Below are 20,806 nucleotides of genomic sequence, written 5' to 3'. Positions count from 1 at the left end.
ATTGACGTCACGTTCACAGTCTCTTTAAGAGTCTCGGGGGTGATCCGAATGAGGATTTTTTTTTATTTTTCAGCGCCAAAACATTAGCATTAGCCTCTAGGCATGGGCATTGTAATCTAGGGTGTGTTGTGCCTGGTGTACCTCGCACGGTTTACACACTGCAGAAACAAGCCTGTGCCAGGAGCACATTCTCCCTCTCTCTTCAATCGAACTACAGCCAGATATTGATAAAGCGAGGTTAATTCTGCCTATTTGTCAGGCAAACAGCCCCGTCTCCTGCAGTGACGCAAATAACAAGAATCTTTGGCTCTGGCTTGCTACTTTTCAGCGCCCACGCATTCTGCCTGGGCTCCCACGGAATCAGCTCGTGCAGCTTTCCACAGACAAGACCCAGAATTAAAATTACACTGTGATTAAAATAAACCCCGCAGAACTGTCCACTCAATGTGGAAGGAGCAGGCCAGCATTGTTCTTCCAATCCCAGTGAAACAAGTGACACAAATCTGAAAAAAAAGACACAAATGTTCCTATTTGCACCAGTCAGGTTCCTCAATGTGCAGTTTGACCATTCAAATTGATTCCTGCATTTTTTAAAAAAAAGCCATTCTATCACACAAAGCTTTTTTTTAAAGTCTCTCTTCTGTGTAGTAATTGAAGAAGGCTTTGCAAAGTACGGATATAAAACACGCTGATGTATTTTCCGAAAACCGAATGCAGTGCCCTTAATCTAGCGATAGCCACGCCAGCAAATATGTTTCCTGTTCACAAATATGATAAACAGCACATTATCGCGTCAATCTTTGGACCACTTGGGAGAATACACAACTGTCAATAAACAATTCAGGATAACTTGGGAAGAAGCAGTAGGGTTACTTAAGTCGACCTGAAATCCTTGTTCTGACAGAGCAAAGTTACACACAACAGACAAAAAAAAGCAAGTACCACCGAAATGGATATTTCCAGAGAATAATTCGGTATGTTTTGGCCATTTCATTTTACAGATGTTTAGATTCACATTGAAGGAAAATGGAACAGACAGAAGGCACGATCTTTAATGAACAAGGGATCATTCATTTACATTCATTTCAGTGTTAATTAAAAAAAACTGCAGAATCATACTTCAACATTGAAGAAATTTGCACACAGACGCAACGATGCACACATTGCTGTCTGAATAATAGGCACTTCATATTATTTACTGCAAATGGACACAAGCAAAACTGCTTCTTGAAAACTCCAAAGCAAAGCTAAGCAGAAACATGAATACAAAAGAAAAAATAATATTCTCCAATTGCGTCGTTGAGAGGAACACCCACACCACATACAGGTGCACAAAACACAGACATGCTTGTGCTGGTTTGTAATCCTTTTTTCTAACGTGTATAAAACACCAGGGTGCTTTTCTTCCCCGGACAACGCAGCATATCTTTCTAACTACTACCTCTCTTTTACTGAAATGTACCTGGGTCCAGCTGTACACTCCTATACCGCAGTAGCAAACATCACAATTCATGGAACACAAACACGTTTCAATCGGTGGAAAAGATGGTACTTGCATGAAAGATGAATTATCGTCAAGTGAATTCAGGCACTCACCAAACTCCCGTACTTTTACAGACAATGAATACAATGTGAACTTTAAGTTTTTTTTTTCAAATGTCAACAATCCTGTTTTTCCTTTATTTTAAATCATTTCTTAATTCGAGTTTTTTCCTATCTGGTTGCAATTCAGAATCAGAAATAGATGCAGTCACGCCAATGTGTTTTTACTGTCAGTGACGTGATAATACTATACTTCCAGCAAAGATGGATCTTTGGAAACTTATAACATTGTCTTGTTGGTTATCTATGCTTAGAATAGTTGAGTGGTGCTAAGATGGGAACCCGCCGGCCGGCTGTTGATTGCATGTGAGCCCGTTTCCAAAAGGCTCGAAAGCAACGTGGTAGCTGTTCGTGGTGCTGAAATCTTCAACTGCTCTTTACAAACTCACCCAGAATAACACTGCTGCCGAGGCAGTTCAACGTGGAACCACTTACGGAGGTTTATAGTCTGGGAGAGAAAGTAAACAGTGCAGACAATAACTTGTGCATCAGATACTCTAAAATTTTCCAAATGACAAAAGGCAATTATAACAGAATGATGATCTCTGGTCATACCATACATCACAGGTTTATGGATCATAGAATATGGGAGCCCGTTCAGTCCATAGTGCTTGTGGTTCTTTGAAAGCAAAGTTGGTACCACACTCTTGCTCTTTCCTCATAATACTGCTTTCTCAACCGATTCAGACAATACATTTAAGGCCATAACATCACAACCTGTAAAAATATTTACTTCTTATCAACACTCCTCATCTCTGTAATCTCCTCTCACCCACAACCTTGCCAGATATATGTGATCCATAATTCTAACCTCTTGACCATCCTTGAGTTTAACTACTCCATTATTGGTTGCTGGGCCTTCAGTTGCTCAGACCCTATGTTCTGGAATAACCTCCCTTCACCTCTCTGCGTCTTAAGGTCACATTCCTCCTCCAAGATACTTCTTAAAACTCTTGGCCCAAGCTTTTGGTCATCTGACCTAATAAGTTCAGTGGCTTGGTCTTAAGTTCTCCTGTAAAACACTTTGGGATGTCTTATGTTAAAAGGCATCACATAAGTGGTTTTGGATTCTATTTTTGGATTAATTATCTTAAATCTATGCTCAATAGTTGTTGGCAGTGAAAATAGTTTTGCATTGTTGTATGGTGTCAAAGTCTTTCACCATTTTCAACAATTCTCTTCTTAAATTTATCTGCTTTAAGAGAAGAGAATAGGGCCCCCCAAAGATCAGCAAGACAACCTTTGTGTGGAGCCACAGAAAATGGGGGAGATACTAAATGAATATTTTGCACCAATATTTAATGTGGAAAAGAATATGGAAAATATAGACTGTAGGGAAATAGATGGTGACATCTTGCAAAATGTCCAGATTACAGAGGAGGAACTGCTGGATGTCTTGAAATGGGTAAAGGTGGATAAATCGCCAGGACCTGATCAGGTGTACCCTAGAACTCTGTGGGAAGCTAGAGAAGTGATTGCTGGGCCTCTTGCTGAGATATTTGTATCATTGATAGTCACAGGTGAGGTGCCAGAAGACTGGAGGTTGGCAAACGTGGTGCCACTGTTTAAGAAAGGTGATAAGGACAAGCCAGGGAACTATAACCAGTAACCTCGGTGGTGGGCTTGCTGTTAGAAGGAATCCCGAGAGACAGGATGTGCATGTATTTGGAAAGGCAAGGACGGATTAGGGATAGTCGACATGGCTTTGTGCGTGGGAAATCATGTCTCACAAACTTGATTGAGTATTTTAAAGATGTAACAAAGAAGATTGATGAGCGCAGAGTGGTAGATGTGATCTATATGGACTTCAGTAAGGTGTTCGCCAAGGTTCCCCATGGGAGGCTGATTAGCAAGGTTAGATCTCATGGGATACAGGGAGAACCAGCTATTTGGATATAGAACTAGCTGAAAGGTAGAAGACAGAGGTTGGTGGTGGATGGTTGTTTTTCAGACTGGAGGCCTGTGACCAGTGGAGTTCCACAAGGATTGGTGCTGGGTCCTCTACTTTTTGTCATTTACATAAATGATTTGGATGTGAGCATAAGAGGTATCGTTAGTAAGTTTGCAGATGACACCAAAATTGGAGGTGTGGTGAACAGCGAAAAAGTTTACCTCAGATTACAACAGGATCTTGATCAGATGGGCCAATGGGCTGAGAAGTCGCAGATGGTGTTTAATTCAGATAAATGCAAGGTGCTACATTTTGGGAAAGAAAATCTTAGCAGGACTTATACACTCAATGGTAAGGTCCTGGGGAGTGTTGCTGAACAAAGAGACCTTGGAGTGCAGGTTCATAACTCCTTGAAAGTGGAGTCACAGGTAGACAGAATAGTGAAGGCGGCGTTTGGTATGCTTTCTTTTATTGGTCAGAGTATTGAGTACAGGAGTTGGGAAGTCATGTTGCAGCTAAATAGGACATTGGTCAGGCCATTGTTGTAATATTGCGTGCAATTCTGGTCTCCTTCCTATCGGAAAGATGTTGTGAAACTTGAAAGGGTTCAGAAAAGATTTACAAGGATGCTGCCAGGTTTGGAGGGTTTTAGCTATAGACAGAGGCTGAACAGGCTGGGGCTGTTTTCCCTGGAGCATCGGAGGCTGAGGGGTGACCTTATCGGGGTTCACAAAACTATGAGGGGCATGGATAGGGTAAATAGGCAAAGTCTTTTCCCTGTGGTCGGGGAGTCCAGAACTAGAGGGCATAGGTTTAGGGTGAGAGAGAAAAGATATAAAAGAGACCGAAGGGGCAACTTTTTCACACAGAGGTTGGTACGGGTATGGAATGAGCCGCCAGAGGAAGTGGTGGAGGTTGGTACAATTGTAACATTTAAGAGGCATTTGGATGGGTATATGAATAGGAAGGGTTTGGAGGGATATGGGCCGGGTGCTGTCAGGTGGGACTAGATTAGGTTGGGATCTCTGGTCAGCATGGACGGGTTGGACCGAAGGGTCTGTTTCCATTCTGTACATCTCTATGACTCTCTGACCCTATAACAAATTCAGATTCTCTAGTCTTTCTCCATGACCGAATTGTCTCACCTCTGACATAATTCGAGCAAACTGCCTTCATAGATTCTTCCCTTTTAAAGAATGGGATGCAAAATTAGCCAAAATATTCAAACTGATGCCGAACCAGTGATTTACAAATGGTCAGCATGAGAAACATGATTCTGAAGCTTTTAATCTTGTGCTCATTGGGACAAATGCAAAAATGCCAAATTTCAACTGATCACAACAGCTTATGCCACAAGAAAAAGGAATGCTACTTGACTGGCCAGCCAACCTGCATCTTTTATTTCTGTTATCGAAATTGTTGTGATTTTTTGAAAATTGTTATTCTTTGAGATATCCTAAATGGGGCAAGATTAAAAGCTTTGGCAGCTTTTAAAAACCAAAAGAACTGCAGGTGCTAGAAATCAGAAACAAAAATAGAAATTGCTGGAAAAGCTCAGCAGGTCTGGCAGCATCTGTGGAGAGAAATCAGAGTTAACATTTTGGGTCAGGTCAGCTTTCCTCTGAGGAAGGGTTGCCTGACCCAAAACGTTAACTCTGTTTTCTCTTCATACATGCTGTCAGACCCACTGAGCCTTTCCAGCAATTTCTATTTTTATTTTTGGCAAGACATCTCTCTTTTCAACAAAATTCTATATACCAAAAGATAACTTAACATAACCTTCTCCTTTTGCCTTTACTCGTTGTTTCTTGCTACCTACATAGAGTCATAGAGATATACAGCATGGAAACAGTCCCTTTGGTCCAACTTGTCCATGCTGACCAGATATCCTAACCTAACCTAGTCCCACTTACCAACACTTAGCCCATCTCTCATAAACCCTTCTATTTATATACCCTTCCCGATGCCTTTTAAATGCTGTTATTGTACCAGCCTCTACCACTTTCTCTGGCAGCTCATTCCGTACATGTACCATCCTCTGTATGAAAAAGTTGTCCCTTAGGTCCCTTTTATATCGTTCCCCACTCACCCTGAACCAATGCCCTCTAGTTCTGTACTCCCTCATTCCAGGGGAAAAACCTTATCTATTTATCCTATCCATGCCCCTCATGATTTCATAAACCTCTATAAGGTCACCCCTCAGCTTCTGATGCTCCAGGGAAAACAGCCTTTCCCTATATCTCAAATACTCCAACCCTGGCAATATCCGTGTAAATCTTTTCTGAACCCTTTCAAGTTTCACAACATCTTTGTGATAGGAAGGACACTAGAATTGCACACAATATTCTGAAAGTGGCCTGACCAATGTCCTGTACAGCTGCAACATGACCTCTCCACTCCTATACTCAATGCTCTGACCAATAAAGGAAAGCATACTAAATGCCTTCTTCACTATCCTATCCACCTGCAACTCTTAGGAACAATGAACCTGCACTCCAACGTCTCTTTGCTCAGCAACACTCCCCAGGACCTTACCATTAAGTGTATTTGCTTCTCCAAAATGCAACACCTTGCATTTATCTAAATTAAACTCCATCTGCCACTCCTCAGCCCATTGGCCCATTTGATCAAGATCCCATTGTACTCTGAGGTAACCTTCTTCGCTGTCCACTATACCTCCAATTTTGGTGTATTCTGCAAATTTACTAACTATACCTCCTAAATTCATATCTAAATCATTTATATAAATGACAAAAACAGTGGACCCAGCACTGATCCTTTTAGCACAGCACTGGTCACAGGCCTCCAGTCTGAAAAGCAACCCTCCACCACCACCCTCTGTCTTCTACCTTCGAGCCAGTTCTGCATCCAAATGGCTAGTTCTCCCTGTATTCCATGAGATCTAACCTTGCAATGGGATTCCTATGAAGTTCTAAAATTCTTTACTAGTATATAATAACAAGTTATGTCATTTGCAACATTGATGTCATCTTTGAGCCTGAACTGAGTGTCTAATCACACATCCACTGCATGACCAAGATTGCCTGCTTTCACTTCTGTAACATCAGCTGATTTCCTACTCTGCTTCTTTTCATCTGCTGCTGAAACTCTCCTTCATTCCTTTGTTACTGCTAGATTTGACTACTCTAATTCCCATCCTGGTTGGTCTCCTGTCTTCCACCTTACATAAAGGTGTGTACATTAACAACTTCAGAAGAGGAAAAACACAAGTCAACTTGCATCTAATTTATTTTACCCATCAATGATTATCTGACCTATACTGGTTTTCATTCTGATAAAATCTTAATTTTGAAATCATCACCTTTGTTTTCAAGTTTCTCTTTGACCTCACCCCTTTCTATTTTTGTAACCACCTCTAGCCACCCAAGCCTTTAGACATATTAGAGGATATGGGGAGAAAGTGGAAACTTGGAATCTTCGAACTTGGATCATCGGCCATGATCGTATCAAATGGCACAGCAGGCTCAAAGGGCCGAATGGCCCACTCCTGCTCCTGTTATCTATGTTTCAATATTTACATTCCTCCAATTCTTGCATCTTGTATAACCTTAATATTAATCACTCCAATACTGACAGGTGTACATTCAGTTGCTAAGGCTCCATGCTCAGGAATTCACTTTTGAATTCTTTCCCCTCTAGCAAGCCTTCTTTAAGCCATTCCTTGATATGTACCTTTTTGAATAAGTTGTCAATCATCTGATATCTCACTTTGTGTCTCTCTATCTTCTTATTACTTGATAATACATTTGTTAAGCACTTTGGGATATTTTGCTGGTTACAAGTGCTATAAAAATGCAAACCTTGCTCTTCTCTAAGAAGAATACACACTTCTGTCTGTATGTACATTAATAGGTTAAAGACCAGTTGGGAATAATGCCATAGATTGTTTTTCATACCAATCTCGATTCAAATAAGTGTGTGCATTTTTGACAGATAACACTTTGTAAAATTTAAATGTCCTGATGCCTATTTTCAGTGTAAATTATAAAACATCACAAGATTCTTTTGACACAGATGCCCTTACATGTGATATGAATCTGCTGAGGTCTTCTTGCGTAGATCTATCCCTGGACTGAAAGTAGAAAAAAAGATACATAACATAAATATAGAACATATTTGCAGAGATAGAGACAGGGTGTGAGAAATATAGCCGATATTTATATATGTGCATACTCATCAGACTGCAGAAAGCAAAAAACACCTCACATTTTGTTCCGAATGGAAAGAGCTGATGATTACATCAGTGCTTTTCAATCTAAATAACATTGGTGACACGACTGTAGGTGATTCTGCCAGCTGTAGTAATACATAAATTGGCATATAGAGAAAACAACACAAGAGCAATATCAATGGATGACCATAGTCAAGGCAATACAGTAATCAGAGCTTAGGGCAAAACCTGCAGGGCATTTGCTGCACTTGGGACACCATCACACTGGGTCCACAATCGGTATATAACAGAATATCAATTAAATACAGAACACATGAACAGCCTCATTAGATGTTCAGGTTTAGGCTGGAGTTTATGATATATTGTGATGAACTGATTATTGCAGATATCTTAACCCTATCCATTTTTATGCCCTATCTTTTCTGCACTGTTTTCATAAAGGTTTCGGTTGCTCCATTTGCTTGTGCTTAACAAACTATATCAATGTGTGACCATATTATGTTTTGAGTGTATTCAGACTCTACTCAGGCACTATCGCCTGCAGGAGTATGGTATCCTTAACACATGAGGGGGTGTTAAGCAATCACATCCTTCAGTGAGTCACGAGCAATGGTGAACGCTCTGCTTACATTGAGCCCAGTCAGCATTCTTGTTAAAGCTGCTAACGGCTGGAAAAACAAAATAACTTTTACATGCAGTACCTCTAACAGGATGGGCAGTGCTGCTGTGATACTGAGAATTTGACTGAATTCAGCTGGGCTTGTTCTTCATGTCCACCCCACTTCCCTGGTACGGTTCAAGCGTCGACCTAGCATTAACAAAACATTTTCAAAAGATCATTGTGAAATAATACACAACAGAGAAAAATCAGGATGAGAACCAACCTGCTTGAGTGTGGGCTTGATGCTAAATAATCCACAGATGTCATTTTAAGAAACAGCAAAACAGAGAGTGAACGCACCAAGCATTATCAGCAAGTAAGTAATCTACCACCCTGACTGAGTGGTTTTTCGAGTGGAGAAGGAAAAAAAAGGAAACACTCACTCACTCACACACACGATGTTTTGAGCGTCTTACCTTTTACCAACTCGGTTCAGATCTGCAGCTGTGTCCTGTTCTGACGACGCGAATTCTATGCAACCATTTATATACGTATATATGTATATTTCTGAAAGTGTACCAGATATCATAATCTGTGCGCAAGGCGCCAGAAGCTCTGCCCTTCACGTGAGAGTCTGCATTCTGAATTAACAGTGGCAGAACATTTGGTGCTCGGTGCCAAATTCAGGAGAGAGCAAACTAATAAATAATCAGGGATATTTCTATCTAGTACAAGCTACTGGAACGTTGACAACTGCAAATAAATAAATAAATAATAATCGGATTCAGACCAACCCTCTGGGTTAGCGATTCTATTTTTCGGATTACAAACACACTCAGTGGTGCTCTATATGCCTGGATTTTGTTTGGGGGGTGAGGGGGGTTGTATTTTGCAAAAAGCCCTGCCCTGATCAACCAGCTCGGCTCTTCCAGTGTGTTCCTGACCTGCACTGACGTCATTGCGTCATTAGGTCTCCCTTAGAAACACTGAGTTTCAAAAATAGTATCAAATTAATTCAGGAGCAAAGGAAGGCTGCACGCTTCTGCAACTGGGAGCAGTTATGAAATATTCTACCCACTGCCCTCGCAGGATGCCGAGAGAGGAATATCTAACAAAAATACATCGATTTTTTTTTCACCCAAAAATATCTATTGGAAAAATACCTCCCCCTTTTGCTGGTCTAAAAATAGCCCATGCAGTCAGTGATTGCAAACCCGTCACTGGCATTGCTCACCTCTGTAAGGATACACGAAGAATATGAATGAATGATCGAAAAAGACAAAGTAGAGCGTACCCACACACAAATTTGGCGGCACGAGAGTCACCAATTAAAAGGTTACACTGTGGCAGGTTTCCCTTCCATGTTTCATCATCTCCCCCAATGTTAAAAAAAAACACAATTCTGATTTTATTCCTCCTTCTGGTCCTTTTCTCCCCCCAAAAATTAAATGCACAGCACGTGCCTCACGTGTCTATATCTGGCAGCAGCTCCTGCTCATTCACAGAAAAGTCCGTGAAGCGGCCCATTAATGATTTGCGCAGACATACAGTACACTGAGAAATGGAGCTGTTTGTGTCCCGTGCAGTTCCCCTGTCTCACCGCCAGAAATTTATCAATAGCCTGACGCCGAGGGAAGAGAGCGAGCCTGGTCTGCAGGAAGGCAGTTTCAGCATCGTGAGTGCAGCAATCAGGGATTATGCACAGGCTTTCTGGGGGTTGGGGGTATTTGCCAGGAGGGGAGGGTGGTCATTGGAAAAGCTTATTGACTGGTCCCGAGCGGGGGAGGGGGGGGGGGGGGGACACTGCTTGTCCTGTTACTAGTGCAACAGGTAACCGCAGGGTAATCCACAAACAAATAATCACAGGAGTTAAAATCCTTCCTTGCTATACTTTAAAAAGCATCAGACTTTCTCAAAGCAGCAGTTATTTATTTTGCAAGAATTTCCACAAGATGGTGAATGTCTTGCCATCTGTTTCTAAAAATAAACTGGGATCCCTATAGGTCCAACCAGACGATCCAATATTCCTCTCTGACTGAAACACGCCCCACACTGGAAACCTGGTGACAATCTTTGCCACACAGATGTAGATGCTACAGATCTACAGTGAAGCCCAATTTCTACACCAAACCGAAGTCAAAAACCAACGGCAGTGTGAAGAACATTAATATAACAGGATAATATGACCAGTATTTTAATATTGTTAAAGAAAATCCCATTGTCTAACAACTGGCAAAATGTAATTTTCATCAGGAATAGGGGCAGGACTAGTCCTCTCAGCCCTTTGAGCTCACTGTTATTCAATGAGATCATGGCTGATCGACTACTCTTCTAAAATTCTTGAATAATATCCACGTGGTGTGGATGTCATGAATTCTTTTGCCACCTTGCAGTAGGATCTTCATTACTGAGGCTTATATTGGCACAGTGGGTTGTGCTAGACATGTGAACTGATCAGACATCACAAGATCCCACAGAGTTCAGATTACCTGTCAACGTTTACCACTGCATTTCATTCCTGCACCTGGGGTTTTCCTAAATCTGTTCATCTTGAAATATAATTTATTGAATTTTTGTGGCTTTATTTCACTTTAGTTCCACCTCCCTTTAGTACCTGCAACTCTTTAAGTAAAACATCAAGATGACTCATAGGTAAGAAAGAAAAGCTTGCATTAATACAGCACCTTTCATGACCTTTTTCCTTGTACACACTGACAGGAATTCATCGACCACAGAAATATTGTTAATGTGGATTCATAGAATCCCTAGAAGCAGGTAATTTGGCCCATCAAGTCCACACTGACACCTCCAAAGAGCATCCAACTGGTTCAGTTCCCAGTCTTGGTCACTCTGCAAACATGGCTCTATAGTCACAATCATATCTTTGCTATTTATAACTATTTGTTAACTTGTCTCTTCACTGCAGATGCTTTGTGCATTTAGACCTAGCTCAATGACATAACATTTTTGTACTCCAACCCTAATTGCTGCATTCCTTTGTCTCATCTACCTTCCACTTTTGTTTTCTACTTTCCTATCTGTGTATCAGAACTTGCCGCTCCCGTAGCCAAGCTGTTCCAGTACAATTACAACACTAGTATCTACCCGGTAATATGGAAAATTGCCCAAGTATGTCCTATACATTAAAAGCAGGCCAAATCCAATCGGGCCAATTTCCGCCCCATCAGTCTACTCTCGGTCATCAGTAAAGTGAAGGGAGGTGTCATTAACAGTGCTATCAAGCAGCACCTGCTCAGCAATAACTCAGTCTGTGTTCAGCAAGGGCCACTCTGCTCTGGAGCTCATTACAGCCTTGATCCAAAGCAGCTGAATTCCAGAGGTGAGGTGAGAGCAACAGCCCTTGGCATCAAGGCTGCATTTGCCCAAGTGTGGCATCAAGGAGCCCTAGCAAAACTGGAATCAATGGGTATAAGGGAAAAATACTCTGGTGGTTAAAGTCATACTTGACATATAAGAAGATGTTTGTAGTTAGTGGAGGTCAGTCATCTCAGCTCCAGGACATCTCTGCAGGAGTTCCTCAGGGTAGTGTCCTAGGCCCAAACATTTTCAGCTGTGTTATCAATGACCTTGCCTCCATCAAAGTCAGAAGTAGCAATGAGTGCAGCTCCAACAATACTCAAGAAGCTTGAGTATTGATATTCACCGTACTTCTCTATAGCAAAAACGTACACTTCCTCAGGTAAGGAAACCAAATCTGCACACAATGTTCCAGGTGGTCTCACCAAGGCACAATTGCAGCAAGACATCCCTATTCCTGTACTCAAACCTCTTGCTATGAAGGCCTACCCAAGAAAATATACACTTGCCATATTACGAGTGCTGTGAGAGTTCACCAGACTGATTCCTGGGATGGCAGGTTTGTCATACGAGGAGAGATTGCATAGATTGGATCTCCATTCACTGGAGTTTAGAAAAGTGAGAGGCAATTTCATTGGAATATGTGAAGTCCTGACAGCACTGTACAGATTGGATGCAGGAATGATGATTCTGTGGCTAGGAATCCAGAATGAAGAGTCACAGTCTCAGGATCCACTAGTGATCCATTTCAGACTGAGATAAGAAGAAAGTTTTTTCACTGAAGGTGATAATTCTGTGGAATTCTTTACTACAGAAGGCATGAGAATCAGGACAAAGCAAGAATATGGCATTGAGATAGAGGATCATCAATGATCATGTTGAATGGAGTAGGTGAAGTTGGCAAAAGTCTGCTTCTGCTCCTATTTTCTGTGTTACCATGTTTATATAACATACGGCACTTTACAGTCACCATTATAATATAGAGAAATGGGCCAACCAATTTGTAGCAGCAAGCTTTCCCAGATAACAGTGAGATAATGACAAAGTAAGCTGCTTCAGCGGTGTCTGTTGAGGTATGAATATTGGTTAATGACATTGGGGGGAAATCTCCTGCTCTTCTTCAGATTGCACTCCCCAAGTGTAAGGTATTGCTTGGATTCCCAGTACTTTTCCTTTTAATTTCATCCAAAAGTCACAGAAATTATCTACAATTATTTATACACGACAAGCCATTTCCTTGCAATGTGCACCTTCTTTAAGAAGTTCATACTATGACTTCACTTCTCCATTGCAGTTCACCATCTATTCTCGTCTTTCTACTAAATTAACCCTGAGATGTTTCACTGAAACAATAGCTATTTGACTCAAAAATGGCCTTCCTGATCGATCACATCCAACCTGTTTGTTTTCTCGTTATATCTGTCAATCTCTGCCCAAAACACAATTCTGGATAATTTTAATTTATTATACAACAGTGGTTCCCCAGGTAACTTTCTCCATAAGCTGGTCTTATAATTTTTAAAATCTTATGATTTAAAAGAAAGAATCTCCTGCCTGCCTGACTGGTTTTAGCTTTGTGATATTTAATTTGTGTTTGACATTTTTGCTGGGGAAGGAGAGTAGTTAAATTAGCTTTGTCAAATTACTTCACTCTGCAGACAATGTCCTCCAAGCAATCTCAAAATCTCTCTATAGTGATTATAATGAGGCAGACCTCATAGAATATGAGTTCTTTGATTGGGGCTGTTAAACTGGTCCAATCAGGGAGGCCTGGCTAACATACATAAAGGAATGTCAGAGATTCTATTTGCTGGACCAATGTTAAGTATTATGTACGTGTAAGTAAAGGGTGACTTGGTGACAGGATACCGGCCTCTGTGGAGTTATTTCAGTCTGTCTTCGAAAGAATTATCTCAACTTCCTTTGCTTCCATTATAACTTGGGTTCAAAATACATGGAGATAGACTGAATGTTTCATATGTGACATACAGATCCAATTATTGGTTAGTTTACTAGTACAACTATTATGGATCAAGGTCAATTACACTTGTGTAGTTCTTACATCTGTGAAACTTACTTTTAGAAATATTCCAGAATCTTTATGATACACCTCAGGCTCTGTAATATGTTTGATTTAGTATTTATTTAGTCATGTAAAGCTGAAGTTTCTAAAACAACATATCACTGTGTTTAAAACATCTGAGATTGTTTTAACAGAATCCAAGAGGGAATTAACTTGAAACGTTTATAATCTGTTCATTAGTGAATGTGGCATTGTACTATTAGCTGATCATAATGGAAGAGGGTGCATTCAGATAACATACACCCCAGATCCAATTTTAAATCTATTCAAGCGACGATGTTTCAACTGACTTCAAATCTGGCCCCTAGGGTGTCTACAGCCAGTGCTAACTATACATAAATCCCTTTTCCAAGCCTCTCATTCAACTTCATCCAACTTTGATTCTCAGAACTTTCATATGTATGATTTTCTTTTGGAAAATAAAATAATAAAAATTAAGTAAGGGGTGAAATATATCAGGAATCAATCTGTTGTGTCTTCAATCAGCTCATTAGAGAATAGCACTAGATGTCTTTTTAAACTCAAAGCTGAATCACAACAACATTTGCATTCAGAACAGTCTGTATTCATACTGAACATTCATAAACATTAAATCACTTTCTTAGTTGACAGTAAGGTCAGTGAAATTTCGCAAAATAGCTTCTACATTTTCCATAAATTTAATTGAAATACAAGATTCTTAATATTTTAAATAATAAAAGCAATTTGCATGAGGAGTGGATTTATTATATTCGAATCACATCTAATGAAATCACATGGAGCTTGCCTCTTCTGTCACCCTGAACTTAAAGCCTTCTCCCATTATGATCTGCTAACAGTGTGCTGGCAGGTGGGACTAGATTGGGTTGGGATAACTGGTCGATATAGACTGATTGGACCGAAGGGTGTGTTTCCATGCTGTACATCTCTATGACTCTATGACTCTACCAACAGTACAATGGCAAATTCATTAATAAACAGCCAATAAATATTGTTGCTAAATCTCTCTTGGATTCTGTTAAATCTGTGAACAAAATGATGTATTGTTTTCTCCTACTTTTTGTAATGCATTTCTTTCCTTCTATTGCAATACGTCTCCATGAATCGAGTTCACCTTGAGCAGTGTCGGACTGGAGTGGTGGTGGAAAAAGCATGGCAGGTCAGGCAGCATCTGAGGAGCAAGATAGTCGACATTTCGGGTGCAACCCTTCTTCAGGACTGAAGGGTTATGTCCAAAACATCGCCTCTCTTACTCCTGGGCTCCTGAAGAAAGGTTGTGCTTGAAACATCGACTCTTTTGTTCTTCGGATGCTACCTGACCTACTGTGTTTTTTCCACTGCCACACTGAATCAACTCTGACTCTCCAGCATCTGCAGTCCTCACTTTCTCCAGGTCATAAGGAGACCAGACGAGGTGGATGTTGCAGGATGTTGTAGGAAAATGTCGGATGTCTTGCAGTGTCTGACTTCTTTGTCAGACATTAGTCAACCAGTTGGATTGTTGAGAATGACTGTTGCATTTCCAGTCATTTTATCTAGCGCCAGTGTATAAGCTATAAGCAGAAGACAGTAAACTAGAACAACCACTTGGCTAAGGAAACATAAATTTTAAAATAACTTGAAATATCAGGAAGTGGCTCCTGGAAGTAAGGAGTGTTATACTGAGGCTGAGAGGCTTCCAGTAGGTTTGCAATATTAAACTGTGGCCATTATCAAGTCAGCGACTGTCAGTGTTATACCATTCATTTCAATGCTCTTCATTGATCAGCCAGTTAGTAGAAAATGACCACAGTAAAGAGACGACATGGTTAGAAATCAAATCTATTGAGCACCACTTTACTATTAAATTGTTTCACAATAAGACAGGCTCAAAAGTGAAATCTGAGATGTAAACCAGATAAATCCTTCTGCATGGGCAAACCAGGGCAGGACATATACAGTTAATGGTAAGAATCTGGGAAGTGTTGCCCAACAAAGAGACCTAGGGGTGCAGGTGCACAGTTCCTTGAAATGGAGTCACAGGTAAACGGGATGGTGAAAAATTACATTGGCATGCTTGCCTTCAATGGTCATAACATTGAGTCTCGAAGTTGGGATGTCATTGTTGAGGCTGTACATGACATTTTTGAGGCCACATTTAGAATACTGCATTCAATTCTGATTGCCCTTCTTTTGGAAGCATGTTGTTAAACTTGAGAGGGTGCAGAAAAGATTTATAAGGATGTTGCCAGGATTGGAAGGTTTGAGTTATATGGAGAGCTGAGTAGGATTTTACCCTGGAGCACTGGAGGCTGAGGAGTGACCTTATCGCACTTTATAAAGTCATGAGGGGCATACATAGGGTGCATAGCCAAGGTATTTTTCAGAAACAAATGGGTATTGATTTAAGGTGACAGGGGAAAGATTCATAAAAGGACCTGAGGGGTAACCTTTTCACACAGGTGTGTGTATGGAACAAGCTGCCAGAGGAAGTGGTGGAGGCGAGTATAATTATAACATTTAAATGCATCTGGACGGGTATATGAACAGGGTATATGAAGAGGTGTATGGGCCAAATACTGGCAAATGGGAGGAAGTCAGATTGGGATGTCTGGTCAGCACAGACGAGTTGGACCAACGACTCTGTTTTTGTTCTGTAGGACTTTATGATTCAGGCATTCCCTGGTTTCCTACCACTTAATTAATTTTTTCATGGTATGTGGACACTGCTTGCGAGGCCAGCATTTGATGCCAATTCTTTATTGTCTTTGAACTAAATGCCTTCCTCAGGCACTTAAGATTCAACCAAGTTGCCAAGGGTCTGACATTCTATTCAGGCTAGATAAACATGGCAGATTTTCTTTCTCCTGAAGAGAATTTGTGAATCAAATATGTTTTTGCAAAAAAAAATGTTATTTAGCGGTCACCACCAAGACTGGCTTTCAATTCCAGATTTTATTAATTGAATGTGAATTACCAGGAGACGTAGGATTTGTACACATATACCCAGTGCATTAACTTGGGCCCCTGAAACAATTGTCCAATAAGATTACCACTACACTACCATCTTCTCATTTGGCAATAGCATTGTTTCTTGATCTTTGAATCCAGTTTAAAGGAGGTCTGTGAGATTATCCATGTCACCTTTTCCCACAGTGGCATAGTTGAGATTGAAAATTTAGTAGAGTGAGGCAGCTAATCTGCAAAATACCCATCTATGGGGCCACATATTTTCATCCGATTATGGTGCACTGCTGTACTGTCTTTATCATAGACATCTTGAGCTGACCACAAGGCACATCAAAAGAGGCATCACATAGTTTGACTTTCTTTCATTTGCTGTGTGAAAAATGCTGCCTATCAGTTTGTGTTTTCAAACTGATGGTTGAGGCAAAACAGGAATTTTGCTGTATGTACCCCATTGTCATGCTTCACCACCACTTAATTTTAAAGAAAGACAACTTTCCTGTTACACTTGCTTTCAATGATCTCATCAAGGCTTTTGATCATGTGAGCAGAGTCGGTCTATTTGAGTTCCCAGAAAAAAACATTCAGTTTCCATCTGAAGCTGGTCAGTGTGATCTCCCCCTTCAGTGACAATGTGACAGGTAAGATCAGCTATGATAGGGCAACATTAAAATCCTGCGTTGGGGTTAAACAGCCTTGTGTCCTGATTCTGATTAGTCTTTGATATATCCCTGTCTTTGCTTCTATTGTAAAGCTTGAGGTCACTTCCATGACATGTCCACCTGCACATGCTGTTGAGTTCACTCGGTTGGCGGGTCAGCCGATTTGCAATGCAGAGTGATGCCAATAGCATGGGTTCAATTCCTGCACTGGCTGCGTTACCATGAAGGACTCTTCTCAACCTCCCTCCATGCCTGAGGGATGGGCAACCCTCAGGGTAAACTGTCACCAGTTGTGTGTCTCTACTGAGAGAGACATCCTCAGGGCTGGTAAAGTTATGGTGACTTTACCTTTACTTTTACCACCTGCACATCAAAACTGATGGAAAGCTGCTCAGCCTTGTTTGCCTGAGATCTAAAGCAAAAGTGCACCACATCTTTATCAATGAGGCACTAATATTCAGTACTGAGGAACACATGCAGCAGCAAATAGACGTCCATCTTGTGCCTGTAAAACTTTGGTTTGAATACAGCCATTAGGAAGACAAATGGCAGGGTCCACGATGTTGTCATGCAACCATCTGTTAGGATTGATAGTGAGATTCTGGAGGTTATCAATTGCTTCACGTATCCAGGCTGTACAATCACAGAATTGTTGCAGTGCTGAAGACAGGCCGTTTGGCCCCTCGTGTCTGCACTGGCTGTCTGAGCATTTTAATGTATTGCCAATCTCCTGTCTGTCTGTCAGGCAGGAGAAAAGCTGAACTGCTCCCACTTTTGCTGTTTCAGGCATATCCTCAGCGTGTCTTTGGCAGGGTATGGTCACCAATACAGAGGCCTGCAAAGGAGCAAGACCCTGGTGTATCGGCCTCCTATCTGTCGTGAAACAATAAAACAGGAAATAGCAAAGGCATCAGGGACCTCAATATGGAGAAAGATTGGCGAAAATCATATCGGTATCGGATCCCAAGAAAAGGAACATGTGGAATGTCAATGAGATGGTTTATTTTTGGAGCAGCTTGTGGCAGAGCCAACTTGGGAACAGGTCATTCTGCATTTGGTGATGTGTAATGAGGCAGCCTTGATTGGAGAGTTGAAGGTGAAAGAGCTCCTGGGCACAATGACTATAAAATTAATGAATGAATTGTCACTTGTATTTTACAGTGAATAACACAATGAAAGGCTTGCTACAAATCAGCACTATTTTGAATAGTTTAAGAATAGGAGATATGGCGGAAAGAGAGTCCATCTCCTCATCCTGCAGTTTGAGAGGGAGAGGCTGGAATCAGACATAATGGTATTACAATTGAGTAAAGGTAACTACAAAGACAGAAGGGAGGAACTGGCCAGAATTGATTGGAAGGAAAGCCTAGCAAGGAAGATGGTGGAGCAGAAATGGCAGGAGTTTCTTGGGGTAATTCAGGAGGCTCAGCAGAAATTCATCCCAGAGAAGAAGAAATGTACTACAGGGAATCAGCGGCAGCAGAAAAGCGAAAGAAAAACGTACAATATGGTGAAAATCTGGGAAACCAGAGGATTGGAAAGTCTTTTAAAAAGCAGAGAACATAGCACAGTATGGCCCTTCAGCCCTTGAAGTTGTGCTGACCTTTTATTCTACTCTAAAATCAAACAAACCTTTCATTTTACTATCATCCATGTACCTATCCAAGAGTTGTTTAAATGACCCTAATGTATCTAACTCTACGACCACTGCTGGCACGAGGTCTCTTTGGAAGGAATCTACCTCTGACATCTCCCCTAAACCTCCCTCCAATCACCTTAATATATGCCCCCTCATGATCGCCATTTTTGCCCTGGGGAAAAAGCCTCGAGCTATCCACTCTATCCATGCCTCTTATCATCTTGTACACCTCTATCTAGTCACCTGTCCTCCTTCTTCACTCCAATGGGAAAAGCCCGAGCTCCTTCAACCTTTCTTTGTAAGACATGTCCCCCAGTCCAGGCAACATCCTGGTAAATCCCCTCTGCACTCTCTCTAACTTTTCCACATCCTTCCTATAATGACGTGACCAGAACTGATCACAATATTCCAAGGGTGGTCTAACCAGGGCTCTATAGAGCTGCAGAGCTGAAAATGTGTTGCTGGAAAAGCGCAGCAGGTCAGGCAGCATCCAAGGAACAGGAGAATCGCCGTTTCGGGCATGAGCCCTTCTTCAGGCTGATGCCCGAAACGTCGATTCTCCTGCTCCTTAGATGCTGCCTGACCTGCTGCGCTTTTCCAGCAACACATTTTCAGCTCTGATCTCCAGCATCTGCAGTCCTCACTTTCTCCTCTATAGAGTTGCAGCATAACCCTGCAGCTCTTAAACTCAATCCCCCCGCTAATGAAACCCAACACATCATACTCCTCCTTAACAACCCTATCATCTTGGGTGGCAACTTTGAGGGATCTTCAGATGTGGACCCCAAGATCCCTCTGTTGCTCCACACTGCCAAGAATCCTGCCTTTAAACCTGTAGTCTGCATTCAAATTCAACCTTCCAAAATGAATCAGTTCACACTTTTCCAAGTTGAACTCCATCTGCCACTTCTCAGCCCAGCTCTGCATCCTGTCATTGTCCCATTGCAACCTAGAACAGCCCTCCACACTCCAACAACATTCATGTCATCAGCAAACTTATTAACTCACCCTTCTACTTCCTCATGCAAGTCATTAAAAGAAGTCACAAAAAGGGGATCCAAGATGGCGGCGATCTGATAGGTCTGTTGTGCTGGGCTCTGCACCATAACTCAAGTAAAGTGGTGCTTTTACTCCCCACCCACCTCACTGGCCATCTATAAGAAAAATTGGGAAAGTAAAGTAAAACAAAACCCCTAGAACCTTTTAAATACTGATCCTAATGTTTTTGGGAAGAAGATGAAGACGATTAAAGGGAAGGGAACGTGAGGATCGCAGCATCCCCATACAGTGCCGGGAGTGCCCACAGCCATGGTCCCTACTCCTGTGAGAGCCTTGGATCCCATTGGTACAACAGAACTTTGTGTCAAAGTTTATAAAACTCGAAGAAAAAATCGAGTCGGCGCTGGATCCGATCTTTGCCATGCTACAAAAACATGAGCAGGAGAACCAAATGTTGGGTTAAGGCAGTCGAACAAAGGACTGAGGTGTCGGAGACTGCACCAGAGGACTTGGCGGGGAGGATCCGTACACCGGAAGGTCAGGTTCAGGCCCTGCTGGACCAGGTCAAGAATCGAGGCCAATAGAAGAACTCACGAATAATCGGGATCTTGGAACATGAAGGTGAGAACCTGGTTAGTTTCCTGGAGCAATGGCTCCCGCAGTTTCTGGGGTTGGGAGTAGAGTCGGGCCCGGTGCATGTAGAACAGGCCCACCGGATACGCAGGTCCAGGTCGGATCAGTGTCCCTGCCCAGTCCTAGCGTGAACTCCAATGTTACAAGCAAAAGCAAATGATAATGGAAGCTTCCAGAAGGCTGGGAAAAGACTTGCCAGCCCTGGTTACAAGGGATAGAAAATTATGTTTTTTCAAGACTTCTCTGAGGCTGTAATCAAGA

The 20,806-nt window shown here is 41.6% G+C and overlaps 1 long non-coding RNA gene across 1 annotated transcript; it reads right to left on the bottom strand.

Moving 5' to 3' along the window:
• Positions 1-1,036: 1,036 nt before the first annotated feature.
• On the bottom strand, positions 1,037-9,186 carry LOC140493791 (uncharacterized). Its single transcript, XR_011963769.1, has 4 exons — positions 8,763-9,186; positions 8,387-8,493; positions 7,539-7,586; positions 1,037-2,050 (listed from the first exon to the last, which is right to left on the bottom strand). It is a non-coding gene; the product is annotated as an uncharacterized lncRNA (long non-coding RNA).
• Positions 9,187-20,806: the final 11,620 nt, after the last annotated feature.

The sequence above is a fragment of the Chiloscyllium punctatum genome, chromosome 22 (assembly GCF_047496795.1).
Source record: "Chiloscyllium punctatum isolate Juve2018m chromosome 22, sChiPun1.3, whole genome shotgun sequence".
NCBI classification, from domain to species: domain Eukaryota; kingdom Metazoa; phylum Chordata; class Chondrichthyes; order Orectolobiformes; family Hemiscylliidae; genus Chiloscyllium; species Chiloscyllium punctatum.
The sequence above is the reverse complement of the archived record's forward strand: the minus strand, read 5'-3'. Positions and strand labels throughout refer to the sequence as shown.